This window comes from Numenius arquata, unplaced genomic scaffold (assembly GCF_964106895.1).
Source record: "Numenius arquata unplaced genomic scaffold, bNumArq3.hap1.1 HAP1_SCAFFOLD_90, whole genome shotgun sequence".
NCBI lineage: Eukaryota > Metazoa > Chordata > Aves > Charadriiformes > Scolopacidae > Numenius > Numenius arquata.
Genome location: NW_027415354.1, coordinates 25,180 through 48,834, shown reverse-complemented (window position 1 = coordinate 48,834; position 23,655 = coordinate 25,180). Strand labels below are relative to the sequence as shown.

Genomic DNA, 23,655 nt, shown 5'->3' with positions numbered 1-23,655 from the left:
AATCTGATACAAAGCCCCTTCACCTACACGGGACATTAGTTTAGAAGAATGAGGATTAACACCCCACTGACCATACATTCACACACCCTGTTCCGGGATGAGCACAGGGCGATTTTGCGAGCAAGAATAACTGATTTGCCCACCCCTTCACATGAATAATTTGACTGGGCAACACAACTGTATTGGAAACGTATAACTCCTGTTTTCCTCTATAGACGGTCCGCCCTGCGTTAGGCTGGGGCACCGCTCTGCGCAGAGCTAAAACAGGAGAATCAATTCCCTTGGTAATTCTATGCTAATCATCCTTGTCTCACTCCTCGGCCAGCAAGGAACTGACTTTTACACAACGTACAGTCTGGCAGCATCTGGAGAGCTGGATTTGTGGGCAGGGTTGCAGCCCTCGTGAGCTCTCTGGAGAGCACCTCCTCTCCACCCTGCCAAGCAACAAGGTGCCCCCTTGCTCTGGGGTTTCCTTCCCTTCCTCCAGAGCCAGCTCAGATGGTCAAAGAGACAGACCCCGTGCAGGGTTACGGGCAGGAGGTGTGGGGAGAAGGGCAAAGCAAGGTCCTTGAGCTACCCAGCCCAGGCGCAAATGAGGTGAACTTTGCAGGGAGACAATTTTCCACCCCAGGTGAGGGCACAGGTAACAGGAAGGGAAGGAGGCCTGAGCGCTGGCAATGCCAGGGAGCATCAGGCAGGCCTGTGGGAGGTCCAGCTGAAGCGCTGTGGGGAGCAGAGTGGCGCAGCGGAAGCATGCTGGGCCCACGACCCAGAGGTCGATGGATCGAAACCATCCTGTGCTAATGGGCTTATTAAAGCTAGAGCCTCCTGATAGGCTTAGTTTTAACCTGCAGTGCTCTAGCTCTTTGGGAAAGCAGGGCCCTCCCGCACCTTCAGCCCCTTCTCTCTGTCCTCACGCCTTCTTTCTCCCTTGCTTTCTTAGCAGCCAGCACCCCCAAAGTCCAAAGTCACCCTCAGCAAGGCAGACGGGTAGGTGTGGAGCAGCAGGCAGAGCACAGCGCAGAGCTCCCCCCACCAGGCAGTGGGTGTCCTGGCGACCCAGGTCTTTCGGTCATCTCATCAGGCAGCTCAATTCCAACTTCCAGCCACAAGCAGGGACTTCCAGGACTCTGCAGGTGGGGAGGTGTGGGAGAATGGCTAGCTGAGAAGAGTCACGTAGACATGATCCAGCTGGCCGAGCAAAAGCTTGAGAAACATCGGATTCAGCCCCCATAACTGCTGGGCTGGCAAGGACACCTTGTCCTTGACTATAATTGTTGTATGATAACAGGGAGATTGCAGCTGCTCAGGCATGGGAAAAGAGGATGAAAGTAACTGTAAAGAAGGAATGACCATGACCTTTCAATTGCAATGACCCTTCAAAAGCAATTGAGAGTGGCCTCTGCCAGAAGTTCTCCTTGTCTGAGTGCTTCACGAGCTGTCAGCAGCAACACGGCATAGGTATCTGCAGGTGAGCTGCCTCCCACCTGGGTACTTGGTGGGCCAGAGGGTCGCTTGGATGTTGACTGTGGGGTCCCCTCTGGCTCTGCAGGTGGTGGGCCATCCACAGGAATACCACTTGCCCTAGGTGCTTGTCTTCATTTCATGGTGGATGCCACTGTGGTATAAACTGCATGGTATATCTTTTTATATCTGAGCACTTCTTGGTCCAAAGGAAGTGGACAGCCCACCAGAGAGAGATCTGAGAACGTGGGTCAAAAATGGCCATCAGGCAATCACAAAGCAGTATGAGAACCCATGGGGAACGACGCTGTCAAAAGTTGCCTCTTCTGGGTATGTAGTGAGTGGGGGCTTCCTTGCCTGACGTGCTTCTGGGTACACGGGTAGGGTGGGCTGGTCCTGGCAGCCAATCACAGGTCTGCCTGAGAGCAGGTGGGTATGAAGGGGTCAAGAAATGGCTGTCAGCCAGTCACAGAGCAGCATGAAAATATCTTGGTAATGGTCTATAACAAGAAAACGCAGCTGAAAAACTGGTGCCTCCTGTGTACGCAGGGGAAGGTACTTCCTGGTCAGATGGACACCATCACTCGTCAGTGATGGCATGGGCATTCACCAAAGCGATCATCCACCACCAAAACCAGCAGCGGCGCAAGGCAGACTTTAGACCAGGAACTGATAATGGGTAGAATCCGGCCAAACAAATTGCTGACGGGCGTGCAGCACGCAATGTGGCAGATGCTCATATTTGACCAAATTATATAAACCGAGAAACCTGTGCTAGAAAATATCCACCTAGCCTACGCACACATCATACCATAGGGCAGGTGATTGTTACCGTAGCATTGCCTGCTTTTTGCTCACCGATTGCTGGGCTAATACTAGACAAGTGTACAAGATATAGACATATTCAGTGCCTAAGAAGAAACCCAGGCTGGTTGACCTGACCCTCGTTTCAACCAAAGGGCTCACCATGCAACCACGTTAGCCCGGGACAGCGTGAATGTGACTGCGACTGGGGCAGACTCCAACGGTGTTACCTCAGTGTTATGCCCTATGGTATTCCCAACTGTATTGGCTTCATATGGCAAGGTTTTGGAAGTGTCCGGGGTAGGGGATGCTGCAGAGTGCCCTCTGTGAGAAGAGATAAGGGGCTGCCCTGTGTCAGGCACAGCTCCACAGCGGACCCATCACACAAGACAGCTGAGCCATCATCAAAGTTTGTGGCCCCTCTGTGAAAAGATATTCCAGAAAGGGCAGAAAATGCCAGACAGGGAGAGGGGGAAGGAACAAAACAAGGAGGAAGAGCAGAGGGAAGATACACCCTGCTTGGGCAGATAAAGGAGTCTGGTGTGAAGGAGTAAAGTTGATCCAGGGACAGGGGAGAGGAAAGGCGATGCTCTGCATTTGTCAAATAATTGGCAAATCTATTTATTTGTTTGTTTGTTTATTTCCCCAGTCAAGCCTGATTTGCCCACAAGAGTTTTCGCTAAGGCATTTCCCTCTGTTTATCTTGACCCATGAGCTTTCTCATCCTCTTTTGCATGCTCTGGATCCCCCTGAGGGTGGGGAAAGGAGTGAGCAGCTGGGTGGGTGTTTGTCTGGGCTTAAAGCGCTGCAGGTACCTACACACAAGCGCACATACACTTTCATAGTACATGCACAGCTGGCACACATATGAACGCAGATGGGGAGAGGCAGCATTGGCAGCACCGAGCATCTTGAGTTTCCCTGGCCAACATCTGCACCCAGAGAAGCACACATGGCAGGTTGTGGTCGTGCATGTGCCGGGGTGCGGAAGCAGGAGTCCGTCCAGCGTGTCCACCTCTCTCTGGGCCCTGCCCTTGAGCCAGTTTTTAACCCAGCGAAGGGTACTCCCACCCAAGCCATGGGCAGCCAGTTTCTCCAGGAGGATACTGTGGGAGACTCTATCAAAGGCTTTACTAACTAAAGTCCAGGTAAACAACATCCACAGCCTTTCTCTCATCCCCCAAGCGGCTCGCCTTGTCATAGAAGGAGGTCGAGTTTGTCAAGAAGGACCTGCCTTTCATGAACCCGTGCTGGCTGGGCCTCATCGCCTGGGAGTCCTTCATGCCCCACAGTCTTCTCATCTCCAGGCTAAACAGGCCCAGGTCTCTCAGCCTCTCCTCATAAGAGAGGCACTCCGTTCATCTATTCTTTATGCAATGTCGCAAAGGCCTGCCTGTCTCATCTGCAGTCCCCCTGGAGACAGTGACCTAGCCTGTTCAGGCTCCGGCATTGCAGAGACACCCTGTACTTTACTGGAATTGGGTGTAACGATGTTCCTGGTAACTAAGAACCGAGACACCCTCATTTCTCTTGCAGCTTATGGCCAAGGGGAACACAAGGAGCCTCTCTCAGTAGGACTCTCTACCTGAAGGGGACAGAGATTGCCAAGTCTCTGATTCCAGGGTTGCTTAAAGAAAAAAGCAATGTCCTTTGCTGTGCTGATAGTCAAAACCAATCTGGATGGTGGGTTGTACGTGGGGGTGGTGTAGCACAGTATTTACAGACTCCCACTCTCTCATCAGCAGTGCTACAAGTAGACGGAGTTACGAAGACCAGGATCGTGATTGTGCATGCTCCGGTCCCTACCAAAATGCCCACCCTAACCCCATCCTGCAGTCACACTGCCTACAGAGACATCCTCATGCAATCCCACCACAGGTTGCAATTTTCAGAAGGACCGCAGTCAGGAAGTATGAGCCACAGAAGAGGTCTGCTGGGTGAAGGTGGCTCTCTGGCTTGCCAAGGTCTGCCCTCAGACAGAAAGGCCTCAGGAGTGCAGGACCTGGATTGACCTGGTGTCCTGTGTGGGACAGCCTGGCCCGAGCTGCAGGTCCCAGGCCCTGGGGAGCTCTGGGAGGTCTCTGGCTGCACACTGAATCCTGTAAGGGGGGCACAAAGGGTTCTCCCCAGGGAGGAGCAGCATCAGAGCCTACAGCGGTAGGAGCAGTTACCATGAGCTTGGGGAAGCAAACAGGCTGGGGACCATGGCAGCCCCAGCAGCTGGTGCTGCCAGGAAGGAAACCAAAGAGAAAAGCGAGGAACCTGCCTGCACTGGCCCACTACACCCACTGGCCCACTACATCCACTGGCCCAGAATCCTTTCTCCCCGATTGCTGAGTAAGCCTAGCAGAGCCCCAGGAGCACCCTCCACTGCTTGGAGGAATGCTGTCTCAGCCCCACAAGGGGCATTCCTCCTCCTGCAGCTGCAGAGTATCTGCATACCAAACATACCTTCCCTGTTTCCAAGACCTTCGGAGACTGGGTCCTGCCATACTGCCTCGGTCCCAGCAGAAGTCGGCAGTCCAGCTTGTGCAATCAGTAACACGCTGCTTTGGGTCCTGGTGCCAACTCTTCCCTCTGTTGAACCTCATTCCCTGCCCTCTCTCTTCGTCCCCTCGTTCAGCAAGGTCAGGAGCTCGGCTAGGACTGCAACCAAGAGTAAGCATATCTAGTTAATGGCTGCTTCATACTAGCTCCAGGTGAGAAACCAGAGAGGCAATACCTTACACCGGCAGATTGGCAGGTTGTCCAACACGGGGGTGAAGGGAGGCAGCAGCAGAGGTAGAATCATAGAATGGTTTGTGTTAGAAGGGGCCTTAAAGATCATCAAGTTCCAACCCCCCTGCCATGGGCAGGGACACCTCCCACTAGACCAGGTTGCTGACAGCCCCATCCAGCCTGGTCATGAACACCTCCAGGCATGGGGCATCCACAGCTTCTCTGGGCAACCAACCTCACAGTAAAGAATTTCTTCCTAATACCTAGTCTAAATGTCCCCTCTTTCAGTTCAAAACCCTTCCCCCTCCTCCTATGGCTCCACTCCCTGATCAAGAGTCCCTCTCCGTCTCTCGTGTAGTCCCCCTTTGGGTACTGGAAGGCTGCTATAAGGTCTCCCCGGAGCCTTCTCTTCTTCTCCAAGTGGAGAAGAGATGGCAAGTGCAGGCATCGAACCACCGATGACTGGTCATTCTACATGACAGCATGTAGAATAAAGATCTTCTAATAGGGTGAATGCAGTTCTAGGTGCAGTTTAGCTGGCCAAAGCTGTTGGTGTCACTGAGCATGGTCCATGCCATCACGACCTAAAGGGTTACTTGGCCTGTGGCTGTGCACAGATTGCGACTGTGTGTTTGCAGGATTCCGTAATACCCAAGGAAATGGAGGCTTCATCCTCAAAATTTCTTTACTTTATTACAGATTTCACAAATAGTACAAAAAACATCACTAGCAAGTATACCTATGATTAATAAAGCAAATATATATATTGCAAGCTATTGCAAATTATTATCAGCAAACAATAACGACAATAAATTATAGCAACAATCAATAACAGTGACAATAATAGCAGCACTCAATAACAACAGCAACATCTGTATATATAATACACACAGGTTACTACAAACTTATTCCTAGTAACGCGAACTTATCGATAATATAACAGCAGATTATGATAGATCGCTTACATGCACGTATACGGTCCCAAGAGCATTAAACCAATGCCAGAGGGGGGCAAACTATCCCAGAAAGCAGGACAAACTGCTCTCAGAAGGGGACCCAACCATCTCAGAAGTGGGAGGACAGCCCACACAGACCCCAGAAGTGGGTCCAGAGGGGGATGAAATAAAATAACAGAGTCTTGGTTCAAAAGTCATCTACATGACAGAGTTTGGGGTGAGCCAGGTGTCCCTGGCGAGGGCCCAAAATTTCGTAGAAAGTTGATACAGAGAACTCAACCTACTTCGGAAAAGCATGTGCAGAGCACAGGCAGGAGAAAGGGAAGGGGACCTGAGGACAAGCACTGGTGCTGGCAGTGCCAGGGGGCATCATCCACCACTGTGGGAGGGCGCAGGCAAAGGGGCCACAGGAAGCAGAGTGGCGCAGCGGAAGCGTGCTGGGCCCATAACCCAGAGGTCGATGGATCGAAACCATCCTCTGCTAGCCAGATGCTCTTTTCCCCCCTGCCAAAAGGAGAAGGTCCCACTGAGATTTGAACTCAGATCGCTGGATTCAGAGTCCAGAGTGCTTACCATTACACCATGGGACCTCCTGGATGGTGCTTCTTTTTCCACTGTGGTCACCCTCACTCAGCCAAATCCCCCTGGCCAAGCCTGGCAGTCTCTCTGTCTCCCTGCCCATCACCAAGTATGGCCTCTCTACAGGGCCACCAAGCGTTCTCTGCTCATTTCACCTTTGGAGGGAGCTGCAGACCTCTTTGGGCAAGCCTGGTATGCCCTCTCTTGCAAGACCCAGGCTGTGAACCCCTTGCTTCTCCCTAATTAAACCCGGTTATGAAGTTTCCAGTAGAACCTCTTCAACGTTGCACCTCACAGGGGACCTTCACGGACCAGTCATCGGTGGTTCGATGCCTGCACTTGCCATCTCTTCTCCACTTGGAGAAGAAGAGAAGGCTCCGGGGAGACCTTATAGCAGCCTTCCAGTACCCAAAGGGGGACTACACGAGAGACGGAGAGGGACTCTTGATCAGGGAGTGGAGCCATAGGAGGAGGGGGAAGGGGTTTGAACTGAAAGAGGGGACATTTAGCCTAGGTATTAGGAAGAAATTCTTTACTGTGAGGTTGGTTGCCCAGAGAAGCTGTGGATGCCCCATGCCTGGAGGTGTTCATGACCAGGCTGGATGGGGCTGTCAGCAACCTGGTCTAGTGGGAGGTGTCCCTGCCCATGGCAGGGGGGTTGGAACTTGATGATCTTTAAGGCCCCTTCTAACACAAACCATTCTATGATTCTACCTCTGCTGCTGCCTCCCTTCACCCCCGTGTTGGACAACCTGCCAATCTGCCGGTGTAAGTTATTGCCTCTCTGGTTTCTCACCTGGAGCTAGTATGAAGCAGCCATTAACTAGATATGCTTACTCTTGGTTGCAGTCCTAGCCTGCAGCTCGGGCCAGGCTGTCCCACACAGGACACCAGGTCACTCCGGGTCCTGCACTCCCGAGGCCTTTCTGTCTGAGGGCAGACCTTGGCAAGCCAGAGAGCCACCTTCACCCAGCAGACCTCTTCTGTGGCTCATACTTCCTGACTGCGGTCCTTCTGAAAATTGCAACCTGTGGTGGGATTGCATGAGGATGTCTCTGTAGGCAGTGTGACTGCAGGATGGGGTTAGGGTCGGCATTTTGGTAGGGACCGGAGCATGCACAATCACGATCCTGGTCTTCGTAACTCCGTCTACTTGTAGCACTGCTGATGAGAGAGTGGGAGTCTGTAAATACTGTGCTACACCACCCCCACGTACAACCCACCATCCAGATTGGCTTTTGACTGTCAGCACAGCAAAGGACATTGCTTTTTTCTTTAAGCAACCCTGGAATCAGAGACTTGGCAATCTCTGTCCCCTTCAGGTAGAGAGTCCTACTGAGAGAGGCTCCTTGTGTTCCCCTTGGCCATAAGCTGCAAGAGAAATGAGGGTGTCTCGGTTCTTAGTTACCAGGAACATCGTTACACCCAATTCCAGTAAAGTACAGGGTGTCTCTGCAATGCCGGAGCCTGAACAGGCTAGGTCACTGTCTCCAGGGGGACTGCAGATGAGACAGGCAGGCCTTTGCGCCATTACATAAAGAACAGATGAACGGAGCACCTCTCTTATGAGGAAAGGCTGAGAGACCTGGGCCTGTTTAGCCTGGAGATGAGAAGACTGCGGGGCATGAAGGACTCCCAGGCGATGAGGCCCAGCCAGCACGGATTCACGAAAGGCAGGTCCTTCTTGACAAACTCGACCTCCTTCTATGACAAGGTGAGCCGCTTGGGGGATGAGAGAAAGGCTGTGGATGTTGTTTACCTGGACTTTAGTTAGTAAAGCCTTTGATAGAGTCTCCCACAGTATCCTCCTGGAGAAACTGGCTGCCCATGGCTTGGGTGGGAGTACCCTTCGCTGGGTTAAAAACTGGCTCAAGTTTTGGTGCTCTGGTTTGGGGAGCTCCACCCACAACTGGGAGTGCCCCATGCATGGGGGCAGACTCACTGTCATGGGAGGGAGCAGGTTCTCCCTCTTCTCCTCACAAGAAGATGGCATTCTCCTTTACGTTGCCTGTCATCCCTCCCACCCCAGGTATTTGGAGACATGGATAAGGTGCCTCCTCATCCTTCCCTTCCCTTCCCTTCCCTTCCCTTCCCTTCCCTTCCCTTCCCTTCCCTTCCCTTCCCTTCCCTTCCCTTCCCTTCCCTTCCCTTCCCTTCCCTTCCCTTCCCTTCCCTTCCCTTCCCTTCCCTTCCCTTCCCTTCCCTTCCCTTCCCTTCCCTTCCCTTCCCTTCCCCAGGCTAAGCAACCCCAGCCGTCCCAGCCTCTCTCTGTATGACAGATGAGCCAAGTCCTTAATCACCTCAGTGTCCCTTTGGCAGGGCTGACAAAACCTCTAGCTGTGCAGAAGTGGGAAGCAGCCACACAATGACACCCGTGGAGCCCCTGTAAGGGGACCTAGCATGCAGACGTCCAGGTCTCCTGCAGAGGAACAACACTTAGCAGAAGGATTTCCACTTGCTGCTGGGAATAGATGGAGGAAGAGAGAAAGCAGAAGCAACAGCGTTCAGTCAGAGGAAGACGTGCACCTGTCCCAAAGTTTGTGCAACTCGATCAGCAATGACTGCTGAGAGGGTTTGGTGGCGCAGCGTGGAGGAGAGAAATGCCTCGTCTGAGAGACTGGATATTCCTTTGTGCTTAGCTGCATGCTTGCATGTAGGAGGCCCTGCTTTCCTGCTGAGCAGCTTTGGTGCTTTTTTGTCTCCAAACCTCCTGTGAGTAGCAAAGGGCATCAGCAAAAGGAAAAGAGGTATAAACCTGACTTCCAAATACCAGGACTCTGCCGGAGATTTATGCTCAGAAAGGCAACATGTCTTTGCATGTTGCAAAGGCACCCTCAACAACTCAGCTGAGCACACATATCCATATTTTTATGTTGTCATCTCAGCCCAGTTCATAAGCCTGCTTCTGTCCTCTGCCCAGGGCTTACTTGGGGCAGGAGGAGAAGAGTCACGGCTTCCTAAGCGTACATGCAAGATGCGCTGGGCACACTGGCAGAAGAAATGAGGTCAGCTCTTGAATGCTTTCAGTGATGGAACTCACTCATGGCTGATCCTGAGAGATATCACAGGGCCATGATCACAAAGCTTTCATTTTCATTTTTGGTGTTTCTCTTTCCTGGTTGCTTACTTTTGCTGCTCTAGTATAAATGCTTGGAGCTCTATTCACAACTGAGTGTAAGCTTGAGTCAGAGGCGAGTTGCTCTTCCTTTCAGAGGTGTTGGCCAGCTGAGGCGGGGGGGAAACAAACCACCACGAGTCTCCAGCTATGCTGCACAAAGTCTTTAATGAGAAGGAGCAAATGCGGTGGCACAGGGCAGAGACCAAGACACACGTCTGCAGGGTTCGGGGAGGCAAAGAAAATGGCCCGCTGCCCAAGGAGAAGCTCCACACAAAGCGCTTGCCTTTTCCCATTCTGCTCTACCTGGTGGCAATCGCAGCCCACCAAGAGCAGTCCCTAACTCCAGCACCCTCTCCCCATCAGCAGGAGATTCAGCAAAGCAGAAAAGAACGAGCCCTTTCTCAAGGAGCTCAGAGCAAATCGGAGCCAGGGGAGGCACGGCGAGGCCTGCCATGCAGTGAGGAGCAGCGGGCGCAGGTCCCTCCTGCCTGCTGGGATGGGGACACCCAGCCCATCGGCAAGCCGTGGCCACACTCCTGCTGCAGAGTTCCCGTCTTCCCTCCCGCTCCAAAGGGGATGATGCGCCGGCTTCAGCAGTTCAGACTGCAGCGGGGGATAGGCAGACACAGCCCTGACCCCCCCAGACCAAGGGAGCCCCCAGAAGAGATGGGAACCCCCCCGGTGCTGAGGGAGCTCCCGACAGCAGCTGACAGAGAGGATCCCACGGCTGTGCTCTGCGGGAAAGAGGTGAGGATGGGGCCCGGCAGGGTCACCACCACCGGGGAAGCCTCGATGGCCACCGTCGAGTCAGCGCAGCGGGCGACGCAGGGCTCGCTGCAGCTGCTTGCAAGTGGGGTTGGGCCACAGGCTCCGCAGGGGCGTGGGGGACAGGGTCTGAAGCAAGACATCTCTCGGTGAGGGAGGCAAAGCTGAAACACAGAGCAGGGAGGAAACACGGACTCCAACATCAGCCTGTCTATTGTTTCTTCCACTCTCGCTGAAGATATACTTTGCTGCCATGCACCTCTGTTTTGAGCTCCACATCCAGAAAGAACCTGCAGCTGATTTTACTAACGCGCACAACACCCTAGGGCTAGATCTGAAGGACTGGGAGCAAAGACCTGCCTAACTGACTACCGATTCCACCAGGACCTCCTCCTGCGTTTCCTGGTACGATAGCATGGGTAAAGATTGATGAAATGGACCCAGCTCAAACAGGCTGGGTTGAACAGCTATCTCAGAAATCACCTCTTATAAATGCACACTGTGCCTACAGCTCCCACAGCACTCACTGTGCCCTCCGAGTTGTGCGGGACGGGAAGGCTGACCCCCTTTGAGATAGGACCCAGCACAGTGGGTGTAAAGCGCCTGTGGAAAGACTGATCACATTCCATCCCCAGAACTAACACTGCTGCATTGAAGAAGGCACTGGATGAGCTTGTCCAGTTGGTTAGAGAGCACGTGCTGCAGGTGCAAATTCTGGTGGGCAGACCTCCCTGCGGCTGAGCCCCATTGATCCCCTTCTGCTTGAAAGAACCCCTCCCTTCCCACCTCTCCCCGGCCACCACCATCAAAAGGCAAAGAGGTGGCAGCCCTCAAACAGTTCTGTTGTAGGGCCAGGCTGAGGCAGCCCAAGTGTCAGCCTGAGTAACCACCATGACAGCAGTTCAGCCCACGGGGAGAGATGGAGCGGACTCGGGCTTACCTTGCTCCTTGAGGAAAAGGAGGCAAGAGAGGAGCATGCGGAGCCAGGAGCAGCGCAGGCTTTTATGCTGCGTCCCACAGCCCCATGGGGCCACAAACATTCCTTGCTCATGAAGCATCTGAACACCTAGCAGTTACTGCTCGCTGAAGCCCCAATGGTGAGTAAGCCCTGGCCTCTTTCACCTGAAATGTTTTGCTCCAGCTGCATACCATCGAATGCCAATATATTTAATTTGTGTCCAGGCCTGCAAAAACCCACTGGCTCAGAGGTCTCAGGCTAGCTGTGCAGGGATTTTACGTGGCTTTCCATCACACGGATGACACTTGTTCCGTCGCCTTCTTCACGGTGAGCTTGGCCACCAGTCACGTTATTCAGCTATTAGGGACGCCTCCAGTCAGCTCTCAAGTGCTTTCAGTCCAGGGGCTCATGCTGACCCGGGGAGATACGCCTCTCCAGCGGGTCATTGTAGGCTCACAGGAGATGGTGGGAGAAGAGACTCATATCTCCAGGGATGTGGCAAAGCTCAAGGGCAAGGAAAAGCCATTGTGGGCTGAGGGCAAGCTTGAGGGCCTCAGGGACCTTGCTTACGCTCAGCAGGCTCTGCCAGAACCTGTCTTTTCTGCCCGCGAGCCCAGGGAACAAAGGCAGTTTCTTCACGATGAAGAGCAGAGGGTCGGGCAGGTCCCTCTCAACTAATCTCTCCCTGGGATCTCCATTGCCATGTACCCTGATGACTTGACCAGGCCCTCACGCTTCTTCCAACCAGGGGGTTGGGCTCAGCTTGGGAAGCGGAGAACCTGATGGAAAAGAGCAAATCAGCGCGTAGGAGGGTGATCAAAGAGATGCCCGCGTCCTCCCCTGAAGGGGAAAACCCGCACCCAAATTGACCTGTTTTGCTCAGTGAGTTCACCCCGGAGGCCAAAGGCCGGATGGTCTGCTTTTGAGGAGAGCCTCAGGGCAGGGAGCCAAAAGCTCATGGCTCTCTTTTCTGGGTAAGGGATGGGGTGGCTCGTTCCCTGCATTTCAAATTTCAAAGGGACATGGGATCGGTCTCCCAGAGCACCTGGGAGTCATTGTGATGTGGAAGAGTTGGGAAAAACCCTGAGCTCCAGGCAAACATGACTCATCATGCTGTGGACTTCACTGGACACGGTGGCCTGGCCTCAGATGTGCCAGGGATACCAGAGCTCATAGGCTCATTCCTCCCAAAGCGGCTGCTTTCCTCTAGGCTATTTCCACACATTTTAGCACCATTCCTGAATCAGCTGGTGCTTCTGTGGCTTCTCGTGCTGCCGCTGCCGCCTTCCAGGGCATTGCCTTTTGTTGGCTGCTCAAGAGAGCATGTGACTCAGTGCACCCCGGAATAAGGAAGGTTAGAAGGGACCTCTGGAAGTCCTCTGGCTGACCTCCTGCTCTGAGCAGACAAACCTTTCCAGTGACCTCAGCAGGCTCTAGGCCTTTTCTTCTGAACTTTTGACTGCTGAACACTGCCACTGTTGAAGAGGTCACTGTCTCCCAGGCACCTCTTCCCGGGCTGCACCGCCACCTCCATCACTTCTTTTCCCCAAAAGACAGTTGGCATTAGCCTTGTTGCAACTTGTGAGTAATGTGGGTCTTAATGATTAGTCTCTCCCCTCTCCCGCCACGTGGCCTGTTGTGATTGGCTGATGGGACCAGCTGCCCCTTCCCGTTTACCTGCAAGTACATCTGACCATGAAGTACCTTCCCCTACATACAAGGGGCGCACCATTTTCTGTCAGCTGCCATTTTTAACACTGTCACAGCTGCATATTCTCAGATCTCCTCTAGTGGGCTGTCCACTTCCTTTGGACCAAGTGGTGTTCGCATATGAAAAGATATACCATGCAGTGGCATCCACTACAAAATTAAGACAAGCACCTAGGGCAAGTGGTATTCCTGTGGATGGCCCATCACACGCAGAGCCAGAGGGGATCTCACAGTCAACATCCAAGTGACCTTCTGGCCCACCAAGTACTCGGGTAGGAGGCAGCTCACCTGCAGATACCTATGCCGTGTTGCTGCTGCTAGCTCACAGACAAGGAGAACTTCTGGCAGAGGCCACTCTCAACTGGTTTTGGAGGGTCATGGCCTGGCAAGGGAAGGAGCAACTCATCCTGGAGCTCCATCACAGATGCCACAAACTCGGCTGATGGCTCAGTGTTATCCAGCTGGGTCCAGCACAGGGCAGCCCCTTACCCCTTCTCACAGAGGCCACCCGCTGCCCTCCATACCAACGCCTGGCCACATACAGCCAATACAGTGCCCACTGGGAATACCTGCTCGGACCTGCTCCTGGCTGGACCTGCGAGTGGGCATGGCAGCAAACAGACTAGGATGGAGAAAGCCATAGGGTTAGGAGTGAAGACTCATCCCAAGGATTTACAGTGAAATCTGTGTTGGAAGAGACTTTCTCTCCTCTCTCCAGGCCTTCTGGCCAGAAGGGTCTTCTAGTCACTGGCATGAAACTGAAATGCAGAGCAGGTGGATTCCTTACACACAGCAGCCCTGTTGCTCTCCAAGGTGGCAGATGAAGCACACTCCGACCTCTTGGTGCATGCAGATCAAACCTAGAAGTAGATGGGTTTTTAAAGTGGGATGAAACAATTCAGCTGAGAATGAGGTAAAGAAAAGGGAATCCTTGAGGTATCACTATAGAGAAGACAAGAAAACTTCCATTCAACCCATCAGCAGACCTTACCCCATAACCCTAGCATCTGCTCTCCAGTGCAGCCACTTAAAGGCAATGGCCAGGAAGGCAGCTGCAGTACAAGATTAGACAGAAGTAGCAGCTGATTCAGGAACGGTGCTAAAACCTGAGGAAATGCCCTTGAGGAAAGCGGCACTTTTAGAGGAATGAGGCTATGAGCTCTGGTATCCCTGTCACGCCTGAGACAGGGGCCCAGTGTCCACTGAAGCCAACAGCACGACGGCTCATGTTTGCCTGGAGCTCAGGGTTTTTCCCAACTCTTCCACATCACGATGACTCCCAGGTGCTCTGGGAGACTGATTCCATGTCCCTTTGAAATTTGAAATGCAGGGAACGAGCCACCCGATCCCTTACCCAGAAAAGAGAGCCATGAGCTTTTGGCTCCCTGCCCCGAGGCTCTCCTCAAAAGCAGACCATCCAAGCCTTTGGCCTCTGGGGTGAACTGACTGAGCAAAACAGGTCAATTTGGGTGCGGGCCTCTTCCAGGGAAGGACGCGGGCATCTCTTTGATCACCCTCCTACGCACTGATTTGCTCTTTTCCAACAGGTTCTCCGCTTCCCAAGCTGAGCCCAGACTCCTGGTTGGAAGAAGCATGAAAGCCTGGTCGAGTCATCAGGGTACATGGCAACGGAGGTCCCATGGAGAGAGAGACTTGAGAGAGACCTGCCTGCCCCTCTGGTCTGCTCTTTGGTCATTATGAATAGCCTTCCTTCCCTGGGCTCATGGGCAGAAAAAAACCCGGCTGTGACAGAGCTGAGGAGAATATGCAAGGTCCTCGTGGCCCTCACTCCTGTCCACAAGGGGCTTCACTCCAGCCCACAGGGATCCTGCTTTGACTTTGAGCTTTGGCACATCCCTGGAGACGTCTCTCATCTCACCACCTGTCAACTGTGTGCTTACAGGGACCGCCAGGGAGAGATGTCTCTCACTGTTAGCTGTGTCTGTGGATGGAAAACCCTTGAGAGCTGGCTTGACGCCTAGAACCAGGTGGGCTTTAAAGCAGGACGTGACCACCAAGCTAAGAATGAGAGAGAGAAGTGGTGGCTCTTAATGTACCATTGTACAGACTGCATGAAAACTTTTAATTCAACCCAATTAACAAGAAAGCCAAGAACAAAGGCATTCTGGAAATCCCTTTACTGAACACAGCCCTTTCCCCAGGACAGTGATTTGAGATTGTCGCATGAGCACAAAACCTTCGCGCACCAGCTCAGTCTCCTAAGAATAACCTCCACCCACCAAAAAACACAAAAAGAGAACATTAGATGTGAGGCTCTAGTTATGATTTTCATGGAGATTATGTGAATCAAACGGTTTTACTTGAAATAGCAACAGCTACAAAGCACGTCACAGAAAAGATAGGTGGCAGTCAGTTTGCACGTGTAGTGCAACACCCACTTTTAAGACCCACCTAGTTCTACTCTGGATCTGAACTAGCCAGGAGATCTTAGTGTGCTCCACGCCACCATGGAGAGCACAAGGGCTCAGTGGGTGCATGAAATGCCGCCTGCTCTGCATTTCACTTTCATGCCAGTGACTAGAAAGCACTCTTCTGGGCAGAAGAGCTGGGAGGAGGAGGAGGGAAAGTCTGTCCCAGCGCAGCTTTCACTGTAAATCACTGAGGAACACTTCACTCCCAATCCTGATAGTTCCTTCCTGTCCACCTCCAGACCTTAGCCCCAAACCCCGGCATCTTCTCACCAGTACTGGCACTGTCACTACCATCTCCTGGTGGCCCACTTGTGAGTGTGGGAGGCTCAGCTGTGAGATCCCCTGGCTGCTATGGTGGGGACCAGGCCTCGAGTCCCTGCCCAGGTGAAAGTGTAACTGTTAGGTGGATACGTGGTTGGAGTGGGTGGTGTCAAAAGGTCCTTTCCAACTGAAGCTGTTTGATGAAAGCTGAGGGGAGCGATCATTGCCCTTCCCTTGGCACTGCAGAGGCCACATCTGGATTGGTGCGTCCCCTGGAACAAGAGAGCTGGTGACGGTCTGTCATGGGCAGAGGTACTGGCAGAGGACCAGGCAGAACGTTAAGGGCTGGAGCACATGACGTATGGGGTGAAGCCAATGGCACTAAGATTGCGGAACCTGGTGGAGGTGAGCAAAGTGGGGAGGAAGGGCTGGAACTGCTGTCTCCCACTAGCTACAGGAGGTTATGGAAAGCATGGAGCCAGAGCCTCCTGAGAGGTGCGCTGCAAAAGGGCATGAGGCCACCATCGCAAGTTGCAACAAGGCTCATGCCAGCTGTCTTTTTGGGAAAGGAAATGACAGGGGGCACGGTGCAGACCTGGAAGAGCTGATGAAGAAACAATGAGCTCTCAGACAGTGGCAGTGTTCAAAAGTGAATGGGATAAGGCTCTGAGACTGCTGAGGTACCGGGGAGGTTTGGAAGCAGTGGATAGGAGCAGAAGACTTGCAGACGTCCATTCCAACCTTTGTTATTCTAGGGTACACTGAGCCACACAAGCCCTTGAGCAGCCACTGAAAGGCAATTCCTTGGAACAGAGCGAATGCAGGAGATTGCATAGAAGGACCGTTGTTTCAGGAACAGTGCTAAAACCTGAGGAAATGCCCTTGAGGAAAGCGGCACTTGGTGGTCACTTAGCACTTAGTTCTAGTTAGGTCCCTTCTAACCTTCCTTATTCCGGGGTGCACTGAGTCACATGCTCTCTTGAGCAGCCAACAAAAGGCAATGCCCTGGAAGGCGGCAGCGGCAGCACGAGAAGCCACAGAAGCACCAGCTGATTCAGGAATGGTGCTAAAATGTGTGGAAATAGCCTAGAGGAAAGCAGCCGCTTTGGGAGGAATGAGCCTATGAGCTCTGGTATCCCTGGCACATCTGAGGCCAGGCCACCGTGTCCAGTGAAGTCCACAGCATGATGAGTCATGTTTGCCTGGAGCTCAGGGTTTTTCCCAACTCTTCCACATCACAATGACTCCCAGGTGCTCTGGGAGACCGATCCCATGTCCCTTTGAAATTTGAAATGCAGGGAACGAGCCACCCCATCCCTTACCCAGAAAAGAGAGCCATGAGCTTTTGGCTCCCTGCCCTGAGGCTCTCCTCAAAAGCAGACCATCCGGCCTTTGGCCTCCGGGGTGAACTCACTGAGCAAAACAGGTCAATTTGGGTGCGGGTTTTCCCCTTCAGGGGAGGACGCGGGCATCTCTTTGATCACCCTCCTATGCGCCGATTTGCTTCGTTCCCACAGGTTCTCCACTTCCCAAGCTGAGCCCAAACCCCTGGTTGGAAGAAGCGTGAGGGCCTGGTCAAGTCATCAGGGTACATGGCAATGGAGATCCCAGGGAGAGATTAGTTGAGAGGGACCTGCCCGACCCTCTGCTCTTCATCGTGAAGAAACTGCCTTTGTTCCCTGGGCTCGCGGGCAGAAAAGACAGGTTCTGGCAGAGCCTGCTGAGCGTAAGCAAGGTCCCTGAGGCCCTCAAGCTTGCCCTCAGCCCACAATGGCTTTTCCTTGCCCTTGAGCTTTGCCACATCCCTGGAGATATGAGTCTCTTCTCCCACCATCTCCTGTGAGCCTACAATGACCCGCTGGAGAGGCGTATCTCCCCGGGTCAGCATGAGCCCCTGGACTGAAAGCACTTGAGAGCTGACTGGAGGCGTCCCTAATAGCTGAATAACGTGACTGGTGGCCAAGCTCACCGTGAAGAAGGTGACGGAACAAATGGCATCCCTGTGATGGAAAGCCACGTAAAATCCCTGCACAGCTAGCCTGAGACCTCTGAGCCAGTGGGTTTTTGCAGGCCTGGACACAAATTAAATATATTGGCATTCGATGGTATGTAGCTGGAGCAAAACATTTCAAGTGAAAGAGGCAAGGGCTTAATCACCATTGGGGCTTCAGCGAGCAGTAACTGCTAGGTGTTCAGATGCTTCATGAGCAAGGAATGTTTGTGGCCCCATGGGGCTCTGGGACGCAGCGTAAAAGCCTGTGCTGCTCCTGGCTCCGCATCCTGCAGCACGTGCTCTCTAACCAACTGGACAAGCTCATCCAGTGCCTTCTTCAATGCAGCAGTGTTAGTTCTGGGGATGGAATGTGATCAGTCTTTCCACAGGCGCTTTACACCCACTGTGCTGGGTCCTATCTCAAAGGGGGTCAGCCTTCCCGTCCCGCGCAACTCGGAGGGCACAGTGAGTGTTGTGGGAGCTGTAGGCACAGTGTGCATTTATAAGAGGTGATTTCTGAGATAGCTGTTCAACCCAGCCTGTTTGAGCTGGGTCCATTTCATCAATCTTTACCCATGCTATCGTACCAGGAAATGCAGGAGGAGGTCCTGGTGGAATCGGTAGTCAGTTAGGCAGGTCTTTGCTCCCAGTCCTTCAGATCTAGCCCTAGGGTGTTGTGCGCGTTAGTAAAATCAGCTGCAGATTCTTTCTGGATGTGGAGCTCAAAACAGAGGTGCATGGCAGCAAAGTATATCTTCAGCGAGAGTGGAAGAAACAATAGACAGGCTGATGTTGGAGTCCGTGTTTCCTCCCTGCTCTGTGTTTCAGCTTTGCCTCCCTCACCGAGAGATGTCTTGCTTCAGACCCTGTCCCCCACGCCCCTGCGGAGCCTGTGGCCCAACCCCACTTGCAAGCAGCTGCAGCGAGCCCTGCGTCACCCGCTGCGCTGACTCGACGGTGGCCATCGAGGCCTCCCCGGTGGTGGTGACCCTGCCGGGCCCCATCCTCACCTCTTTCCCGCAGAGCACAGCCGTGGGATCCTCTCTGTCAGCTGCTGTCGGGAGCTCCCTCAGCACCGGGGGGGTTCCCATCTCTTCTGGGGGCTCCCTTGGTCTGGGGGGGTCAGGGCGGTGTCTGCCTATCCCCTGCTGCAGTCTGAACTGCTGAAGCCGGCGCATCATCCCCTTTGGAGCGGGAAGGAAGACGGGAACTCTGCAGCAGGAGTGTGGCCACGGCTTGCCGATGGGCTGGGTGTCCCCATCCCAGCAGGCAGGAGGGACCTGCGCCCGCTGCTCCTCACTGCATGGCAGGCCTCGCCGTGCCTCCCCTGGCTCCGATTTGCTCTGAGCTCCTTGAGAAAGGGCTCGTTCTTTTCTGCTTTGCTGAATCTCCTGCTGATGGGGAGAGGGTGCTGGAGTTAGGGACTGCTCTTGGTGGGCTGCGATTGCCACCAGGTAGAGCAGAATGGGAAAAGGCAAGCGCTTTGTGTGGAGCTTCTCCTTGGGCAGCGGGCCATTTTCTTTGCCTCCCCGAACCCTGCAGACGTGTGTCTTGGTCTCTGCCCTGTGCCACCGCATTTGCTCCTTCTCATTAAAGACTTTGTGCAGCATAGCTGGAGACTCGTGGTGGTTTGTTTCCCCCCCGCCTCAGCTGGCCAACACCTCTGAAAGGAAGAGCAACTCGCCTCTGACTCAAGCTTACACTCAGTTGTGAATAGAGCTCCAAGCATTTATACTAGAGCAGCAAAAGTAAGCAACCAGGAAAGAGAAACACCAAAAATGAAAATGAAAGCTTTGTGATCATGGCCCTGTGATATCTCTCAGGATCAGCCATGAGTGAGTTCCATCACTGAAAGCATTCAAGAGCTGACCTCATTTCTTCTGCCAGTGTGCCCAGCGCATCTTGCATGTACGCTTAGGAAGCCGTGACTCTTCTCCTCCTGCCCCAAGTAAGCCCTGGGCAGAGGACAGAAGCAGGCTTATGAACTGGGCTGAGATGACAACATAAAAATATGGATATGTGTGCTCAGCTGAGTTGTTGAGGGTGCCTTTGCAACATGCAAAGACATGTTGCCTTTCTGAGCATAAATCTCCGGCAGAGTCCTGGTATTTGGAAGTCAGGTTTATACCTCTTTTCCTTTTGCTGATGCCCTTTGCTACTCACAGGAGGTTTGGAGACAAAAAAGCACCAAAGCTGCTCAGCAGGAAAGCAAGGCCTCCTACATGCAAGCATGCAGCTAAGCACAAAGGAATATCCAGTCTCTCAGACGAGGCATTTCTCTCCTCCACGCTGCGCCACCAAACCCTCTCAGCAGTCATTGCTGATCGAGTTGCACAAACTTTGGGACAGGTGCACGTCTTCCTCTGACTGAACGCTGTTGCTTCTGCTTTCTCTCTTCCTCCATCTATTCCCAGCAGCAAGTGGAAATCCTTCTGCTAAGTGTTGTTCCTCTGCAGGAGACCTGGACGTCTGCATGCTAGGTCCCCTTACAGGGGCTCCACGGGTGTCATTGTGTGGCTGCTTCCCACTTCTGCACAGCTAGAGGTTTTGTCAGCCCTGCCAAAGGGACACTGAGGTGATTAAGGACTTGGCTCATCTGTCATACAGAGAGAGGCTGGGACGGCTGGGGTTGCTTAGCCTGGGGAAGGGAAGGGAAGGGAAGGGAAGGGAAGGGAAGGGAAGGGAAGGGAAGGGAAGGGAAGGGAAGGGAAGGGAAGGGAAGGGAAGGGAAGGGAAGGGAAGGGAAGGGAAGGGAAGGGAAGGGAAGGGAAGGGAAGGGAAGGGAAGGGAAGGGAAGGGAAGGGAAGGGAAGGGAAGGGAAGGGAAGGGAAGGGAAGGGAAGGATGAGGAGGCACCTTATCCATGTCTCCAAATACCTGGGGTGGGAGGGATGACAGGCAACGTAAAGGAGAATGCCATCTTCTTGTGAGGAGAAGAGGGAGAACCTGCTCCCTCCCATGACAGTGAGTCTGCCCCCATGCATGGGGCACTCCCAGTTGTGGGTGGAGCTCCCCAAACCAGAGCACCAAAACTTGAGCCAGTTTTTAACCCAGCGAAGGGTACTCCCACCCAAGCCATGGGCAGCCAGTTTCTCCAGGAGGATACTGTGGGAGACTCTATCAAAGGCTTTACTAACTAAAGTCCAGGTAAACAACATCCACAGCCTTTCTCTCATCCCCCAAGCGGCTCACCTTGTCATAGAAGGAGGTCGAGTTTGTCAAGAAGGACCTGCCTTTCGTGAATCCGTGCTGGCTGGGCCTCATCGCCTGGGAGTCCTTCATGCCCCGCAGTCTTCTCATCTCCAGGCTAAACAGGCCCAGGTCTCTCAGCCTTTCCTCATAAGAGAGGTGCTCCGTTCATCTGTTCTTTATGTAATGGCGCAAAGGTCTGCCTGTCTCGTCAGCAGTCCCCCTGGAGACACTGACCTAGCCTGTTCAGGCTCCAGCATTGCAGAGACACCCTGCACTTTACTGGAATTGGGTGTAACGATGTTCCTGGTAACTAAGAACCGAGACACCCTCATTTCTCTTGCAGCTTATGGCCAAGGGGAACACAAGGAGCCTCTCTCAGTAGGACTCTCTACCTGAAGGGGACAGAGATTGCCAAGTCTCTGATTCCAGGGTTGCTTAAAGAAAAAAGCAATGTCCTTTGCTGTGCTGACAGTCAAAAGCCAATCTGGATGGTGGGTTGTACGTGGGGGTGGTGTAGCACAGTATTTACAGACTCCCACTCTCTCATCAGCAGTGCTACAAGTAGACGGAGTTACGAAGACCAGGATCGTGATTGTGCATGCTCCGGTCCCTACCAAAATGCCGACCCTAACCCCATCCTGCAGTCACACTGCCTACAGAGACATCCTCATGCAATCCCACCACAGGTTGCAATTTTCAGAAGGACCGCAGTCAGGAAGTATGAGCCACAGAAGAGGTCTGCTGGGTGAAGGTGGCTCTCTGGCTTGCCAAGGTCTGCCCTCAGACAGAAAGGCCTCGGGAGTGCAGGACCCGGAGTGACCTGGTGTCCTGTGTGGGACAGCCTGGCCCGAGCTGCAGGCTAGGACTGCAACCAAGAGTAAGCATATCTAGTTAATGGCTGCTTCATACTAGCTCCAGGTGAGAAACCAGAGAGGCAATAACTTACACCGGCAGATTGGCAGGTTGTCCAACACGGGGGTGAAGGGAGGCAGCAGCAGAGGTAGAATCATAGAATGGTTTGTGTTAGAAGGGGCCTTAAAGATCATCAAGTTCCAACCCCCCTGCCATGGGCAGGGACACCTCCCACTAGACCAGGTTGCTGACAGCCCCATCCAGCCTGGTCATGAACACCTCCAGGCATGGGGCATCCACAGCTTCTCTGGGCAACCAACCTCACAGTAAAGAATTTCTTCCTAATACCTAGGCTAAATGTCCCCTCTTTCAGTTCAAACCCCTTCCCCCTCCTCCTATGGCTCCACTCCCTGATCAAGAGTCCCTCTCCGTCTCTCGTGTAGTCCCCCTTTGGGTACTGGAAGGCTGCTATAAGGTCTCCCCGGAGCCTTCTCTTCTTCTCCAAGTGGAGAAGAGATGGCAAGTGCAGGCATCGAACCACCGATGACTGGTCCGTGAAGGTCCCCTGTGAGGTGCAACGTTGAAGAGGTTCTACTGGAAACTTCATAACCGGGTTTAATTAGGGAGAAGCAAGGGGTTCACAGCCTGGGTCTTGCAAGAGAGGGCATACCAGGCTTGCCCAAAGAGGTCTGCAGCTCCCTCCAAAGGTGAAATGAGCAGAGAACGCTTGGTGGCCCTGTAGAGAGGCCATACTTGGTGATGGGCAGGGAGACAGAGAGACTGCCAGGCTTGGCCAGGGGGATTTGGCTGAGTGAGGGTGACCACAGTGGAAAAAGAAGCACCATCCAGGAGGTCCCATGGTGTAATGGTAAGCACTCTGGACTCTGAATCCAGCGATCTGAGTTCAAATCTCAGTGGGACCTTCTCCTTTTGGCTCCCTCACCATGCTTGCACCCAATTCCCTTGCCTTGCTCTTGGGTCAATTCGTTGATGCACTCACATCTTCCTTCTTTTCCCGTGCTCCCAGCACTGGCACTGACATCAGTGACCCTTCTACCCTGTGCCCACCAAGTCCCTGCAGCTTTCGTCAGAAATGGCCAGCGCCCCCTCTCTGCTGACTTCTGCTTGATGGCTGCTCCTGGATGAGGGCCTCCAGCAGGGCCTCAGAGAATCACACAGCAGACAGGGTGGAGACACGATGCAGTCTGAGCCCAGCTCAAAGCAAGGCCAAGTAGAGGCCGTTTTTCATCCTTTGTCTGGTTGGATGCTGCACATCTCCAGAGATGGAGACTCTGCAACCTCCCTGGGCACACGTTTCCCATCTTTGACCACCACTGTTTGTGGCAGTACTTGTATTTCCAATTCTGTCCAGTGCTTCTTGCTCTCTCCGTTGCTCTGAGGCGTTTCTGACTTTCCCTTGCCTGCTTGCTTATTTTTGGTGCTCCGGCTCAGGGAGCTCCACCCACAGCTGGGAGTGCCCCATGCATGGGGGCAGACTCACTGTCATGGGAGAGAGCAGGTTCTCCTTCTTCCTCTCAGCGGTGTTGGCCAGCCGAGGCGGGGGGAGAACAAACCACCACGAGTCTCCAGCTATACTGCACAAAGTCTTTAACGAGAAGGAGCAAATGCGGTGGCACAGGGCAGAGACCAAGACACACGTCTGCAGGGCTTTTTTATAAGCCCTGCGCAGGTTTTGTGCATGGGGCAGAAGCAGGACGGGTGCCATGACTCAGGCCCAGTAGAAGGTCCAACAATTGTTATCGCTTCTTTTCTTTTGTCTGGTAAGGGAGATAAGGAGGTGGAACAAAGACAGGAGGAAGCTGGATCCTACAGAAAGAGACTTCAGTGCCTGAA

General features: G+C 53.4%; 3 non-coding genes across 3 annotated transcripts; 2 read left to right on the top strand and 1 right to left on the bottom strand.

The window, feature by feature from the left end:
* The first annotated feature begins 6,354 nt into the window (after window positions 1-6,354).
* On the top strand, window positions 6,355-6,426 carry TRNAM-CAU (transfer RNA methionine (anticodon CAU)). Its single transcript has one exon. It is a non-coding gene; the product is annotated as a tRNA-Met (tRNA).
* Window positions 6,427-6,460: 34 nt separating this feature from the next.
* TRNAQ-CUG (transfer RNA glutamine (anticodon CUG)) lies at window positions 6,461-6,532 on the bottom strand. The gene has a single exon. It is a non-coding gene; the product is annotated as a tRNA-Gln (tRNA).
* Window positions 6,533-22,652: 16,120 nt separating this feature from the next.
* TRNAQ-CUG (transfer RNA glutamine (anticodon CUG)) lies at window positions 22,653-22,724 on the top strand. The gene has a single exon. It is a non-coding gene; the product is annotated as a tRNA-Gln (tRNA).
* Window positions 22,725-23,655: the final 931 nt, after the last annotated feature.